The sequence below is a fragment of the Lipotes vexillifer genome, unplaced genomic scaffold, assembly GCF_000442215.2.
Source record: "Lipotes vexillifer unplaced genomic scaffold, Lipotes_vexillifer_v1.1 scaffold484, whole genome shotgun sequence".
In the NCBI taxonomy this organism is placed as follows: Eukaryota; Metazoa; Chordata; class Mammalia; order Artiodactyla; family Lipotidae; genus Lipotes; species Lipotes vexillifer.
Window position 1 is genome coordinate 1943269 of NW_006786458.1, and position 5582 is coordinate 1948850.

The window sequence follows — 5582 nt, forward strand, 5'->3', positions numbered from 1 at the left end:
GTGGTGAACTTTGCTATGCTTCCTTCAGTTGGAGTCCTCCCCTGGGATTAGTAACTGGTGCATGGTGCTCTGCTCCACAGTCGGTCATCAGATCATGAGAAGCTATATCTAAACTTGATGGAGGAGGATGCATAACAACTTGATATCCTAGCTATTAAGCTGGATGAGGCGTCTCACTTGAGGAGGTGTGAGTACATTTTCTGCATTGGAATAGAGGAGGGCATTAACATTTAGGGATCCAGAAGGATCAACAGTGACAGAGATCTAACCATAGCCATATCCATGCCCCACTTCTTACTTTAATTTTTATTGGAGTATAGTTGATATATAATGTTGTGTTAGTTTCAGGAGTATAGCAAAGTGAATCAGTTATACATATACATGTATCCACTCTTTTTCCGATTCTGTTCTCATATAGATCATTACAAAGTATTGAGTAGAGTTCCCTGTGCTATACAGCAGGTCCTTATTAGTTATCTGTTTTATATATAGCCGTGTGTATATGTCAGCCCCAAACTCCCAATTTATCCCTGCCCTCCACTTCTTTATAAGTTTATTTTCTACATCTGTGACTCTATTTCTGCTTTGTAAACAAGTTCACGTGTACCATTTTCTTTAGATTCCACATATAAGTGATATCATATTATATTTGTCTTTGTCTGACTTACGTCACTCAGTATGACAATCTCTAGGTCCATCCATGTTGCTGCAAATGGCATTATTTTGTTCTTTTTATGGCTGAGTAATATTCCATTGTGTGTGTGTGTGTGTGTGTGTGTGTGTGTGTGTGTGTATACCATATCTTCTTTATCCATTCTTCTGTCAATGGATATTTAGGTTGTTTCCATGTCCTGGCTATTGTAAATAGAGCTGCAATGAACATTTTGGTACGTGACTCTTTTCGAATTATGGTTTTCTCCAGATATATGCCCAGGAGTGGGACTGCTGGATCATATGGTAACCCTATTTTTAGTTTTCTAAGGAACCTCCATGATGTTTTCCATAGTGGCTGTACCAATTTACATTCCCATCAACAGTGCAAGAGGGTTCCCTTTTCTCCACACCCTCTCCAGCATTTATTGCTTGTAGATTTTTTTATCATGGCCATTCTGACTGGTGTGAGGTGATACCTTATTATAGTTTTGATTTTCATTTCTCTAATAATTAGTGATATTGTGCACCTTTTCATGTGACTATTGACCATCTGTATGTCTTCTTTGGAGAAATGTCTATTTAGATCTTCTGCCCATTTTTTGATTGGGTTGTTTGTTTTTTTGATATTGAACTGCAGGAGCTGTTTATCTAGTTTGGAGATTAATCCCTTGTCAGTCACTTCGTTTGCAAATATTTTCTCCCATTCTGTAGGTTGTCTTTTCGTTTTGTTTATGGTTTCCTTTGCTGTGCAAAAGCTTTTAAGTTTAATGAGGTCCCATTTGTTTATTTTTGTTTTTATTTACATCCATGCCTCCCTTCTTCCATAGTGACAGCCATTACCGGACTCATGTCAGCCACCAAAAGCTACACTTCTCAGCCTCCCTTGCAGCAAACCGGGGCCATGAGATGTGAGCAGGATTGATACGTGCCTCTTCCAGATCATTTTTCAGAAGAGTTAGGTATGCACTTCCCTGGCTGTTCTTGCCCCCTTCCCAAGAATGCTTGGAAGATGATAAGAACTTCAGACACTGACCAGACCTAGACTCTGTATCTGTAGACAAGTGCTTCTCTATCTGTGGTGGAGGACAATCTCTCATGGAAGAATACTTTTGAAATATACTATAAAATTAAATCTCTAGAAAACATGAAATGAATAAAAAACGGAGACAATTTCCAAATGTTTTACTATTTGACTCCATAATATTGACAACCAAATTATATTTCAAAAAATATAATAATAAACAACACAGACATGTTATAAAACCAGGCACATTAAACATAACAAAAGACATGCAACACTTCCTCACTGAAAAGAATAGAATATTTGCTCTAAGAAATTAAAGAAGACCTAAATAAATGGTGCAATATAATATGTTTTTGGATTGGAAAACTCAATATTATTAATTCTCCCCATGTTGATTTATAGATTCAATGCAATTCTGATCAAAATTCCTGCAGACACTTTGGGTGAAATTGACAAGCTAATGGTAAATTTTTTTTTTTTTTTTTTTTTTTTTTTTTTTTGCGGTACGCGGGCCTCTCACTGTTGTGGCCTCTCCCGTTGCGGAGCACAGGCTCCGGACGCGCAGGCTCAGCGGCCATGGCTCATGGGACCAGCTGCTCCGCGGCATGTGGGATCTTCCCGGACCGGGGCACGAACCTGTGTCCCCCGCATCGGCAGGTGGACTCTCAACCACTGCGCCACCAGGGAAGCCCTAATGGTAAAATTTGTAATGGAAATTCCTATGGACCTAGAACAGCAAAAGTCATTTTTAAAAAGAGTGAAGTTGGAGAAAACTATCTAATTTCATGATTTACTATAAAGCTACAATAATTAAGACAACGTGGTTTTGGTAAAAGAATCCACGTAAAGATGACTGGAACAGGAAAGTGACTCCAGAAGCAGAACCACTTATCTATGGTAAGTTTATTTTCCACAAACATGCCAAGGTAATTCAACAGAGAAGGGAAAGTCTTTTCTGCAAATAGTGATGGAATGACGGGATATCTGAATTTTTAAAAACTGAACATTAATCCTTACCTCACACATCACAAAAATTAGAAGTGTATCATAAATCTGAATGAAAAAACAAAAAATTGCAAAGCTTTTAGGAAAGAACGTAAGTAGACAATCCTTAAAACCCTGAGGTAGGCAATGTTGTTTTAGGACACAAAAAACATAAACCATAAAAAAATGTTTTTCTGGGCTTCCCTGGTGGCGCAGTGGTTGAGAGTCTGCCTGTCGATGCAGGGGTCACGGGTTCGTGCCCCGGTCCGGGAAGATCCCACATGCCGCGGAGCGGCTGGGCCCGTGAGCCATGGCCGCTGAGCCTGCGCGTCCGGAGCCTGTGCTCCGCAACGGGAGAGGCCACAACAGTGAGAGGCCTGCGTACCGCAAAAAAAAAAAAAAAAAAAAAATGTATTTCATTGGGCTAATAATGTTAAACTATGAATTTCAAACAGGCTTGGCGGCTGGGCCGGGGGCCTCGTAGCTGACGTGGTGTTTGTGATTGAGGGCACAGCCAACCTGGGGCCCTACTTCGAGGGCCTCCGCAAGCACTACCTGCTCCTGGCCATCAAGTATTTTAATGGTGGTCCTGCTGCCGAGACGGACTTCGGGGGAGACTATGGGGGGGACCCAGTACAGCCTCGTGGTGTTCAACACAGTGGACTGCGCTCCCGAGTCCTACGTACAATATCACGCTCCCACCAGCAGCGCCTATGGGTTTGTCATCTGGCTCGATGGCATGAAGTTCATGGTGGGGGGGGGAGGGGAGGCGGGGCCAGAGCTGCAGCCTCATCGCTGAAGGCGTCAGCAGGGCTCTGCAGCTGTTCAATGACTTCAAGAAGATGCCCGAGCAGACTGGCCAGACACACCGACTCTGCCTCCTTACTGTAACTCGTCCCCCTACCTGCTGCCTGCTGTCGAGGGCACCACATACTCTGGGTGCATGACGGAGACCCTCGTGCAGAGGGCTGGGGAGTGAGGAACCTACTTCTCCATCATGCTGCCCTGGAAGCTGCCTGCCCTGCAGCTTCTGCTCGAGAAGGCGGCTCCTCCCGCCAGGCTGGAGCCACTGCAGCCACCAACAGATGTGAGCCAGGACCTGAGGCACATGGTGCTGGTGCGGGGGCTTGTGCTGCCCATCGGGGGCAGCTCGGCCTCAGGCCCCCTCCAGCCAAAGCCGCTCGTGCCCCTGCCTCTAGATCCTCCCTCGGGCGCCCTGCTCATGGCAGCCCCCCAGCAGCCTCTGTCCCCTGTCCCCCCGCAGTACCAGGTCCCCTGAGTGCAGCTCAGGTGGCTGCCCAGAGCGCCGTGGAGGCCGCCAAGAAACAGAAGGCTGGGCTGGGCCCTCGCTGAGCCCATCAACCCTCTTCAGCAAGCCTTTCCAGGAGTGGTTCCCCCCCTACAGCCAGGCCCGGGCCCCCTGGTGCCCCCAAGACGCCTCCCCCCTTCCCAGCCCAGCCTGGTCTCCACTGTGGCCCCTGGCCCGGTCCTGGCCCCCCAGCTGGGCAGCCCAGGACACTGTTCAGGGTGGGCACTGTTCTCCAGCCCAGCTCGGGACCCTGGCCCTCTGCGGGCAGCAGTCAGTCTCCAACAAACTCCTGGCCTGGAGCAGGGTCCTCGAGTGTCAGGAGAAGCCCAAACCTACCCCTGTGGTGCCAACACCAAGCTGAGTCGGTCACTGCCTTCTCAGGTCTGCCTGAGTCACGGCGAGAAGCTGAAAAGAGGACAGCGCTGATCATGAAGCTCATCCCCCAGCAGCTGCTGAGCACCCTGCGCCCTTTGTTCTGGAACTCAGGGATGGTCCATTTCCACTTCACCAACAAGGACCTGGACTCCCTCCGAGGTCTCTACCACATCCTGGGCAACGGCTTCACTGGCTGTGTGCGCTCCCCACGCGGCCCCCTGCGAGATGCGTGTGCTCATGCTGCCGTACTCATTCAAGAAGGTCTTCGTGGGCCTCATCCCCTAAGACCAGAGACACTTTGTCAGCGGCAGGTCATCACCAACCACAAGCAACTCCAGCAGCAGAAGCTTGAGCAGCAGCTCCAGCTGCCACAGCCCCAGCCTCAGGGGACCGTGGGAGCATCTGCAGCCACGGGGCAGCCCCAGCCCCGGGGTGCTGCCCAGGCGCCCCACAAGGCCCTCCTGGAGCGGCCCCTCGCCCACCCCCTCCCGGACCCACCCATCGGCCCCAGAACCCCAGGGCCAGCCCCAGCTGCGGAGCCTCCTCTTCAACCCGCCACCGCCCTAGACTGGTGTCCCCCCGCCTCAGGCCTCTCTCCACCACCTCCAGCCACCAGGGGCCCTTGCACTGCTGTCCCCACCGCACCAGGCACCCGTGCAGTCCTGGCCTGCACAGCTTCCCCCCAGGGCTCCACTGCCAGGTCAGAGGCTGCTCAGCAGGGTTCTCTGGGGCCCGGTCCCCCAGCCAGGCCTGCAGCCCAGCGTCATGGAGGATGATATCCTCATGGACCTCATCTGCACCCCCAACACCCAAGAAAGTTCCTTTTAACACACACACACACACACACACACACACACACACACACACAGGCTGGGTTAAGAAATAAAATAATTATGAATTTTTAAAATAGTATTATAACTATCAATAATTACTAATGTTTTGAAAAGTTTTTAAATCATGACATTTTCTCAAACTGAAATTAAAATATCACACGCTGTAACAGGGTCCTACTGCCCATGACTAGTACGCCGAAGATGTCACATGACCTTCACCACACCTGTGTTCTCAGCATGCATACTGCAATACATTCTGTGGAGCGAGAACATCATGCACTTGCAGGTGACAGCAAGGTCAAATTTCTATGGAAGTTTCTAAATGCTTACACAGTTTCAGAACCTACCTCATCATGGACCACAGTGTGCAGACCACACGTGGAGTAGCAACTGTATTTCTGGG

At 48.8% G+C, this 5582-nt stretch overlaps 1 pseudogene; it reads left to right on the forward strand.

Moving 5' to 3' along the window:
- LOC103072858 (mediator of RNA polymerase II transcription subunit 25-like) overlaps positions 1-5174 on the forward strand; it is a 118890-nt pseudogene extending 113716 nt beyond the window's left edge.
- The last annotated feature ends 408 nt before the right edge of the window (positions 5175-5582 follow it).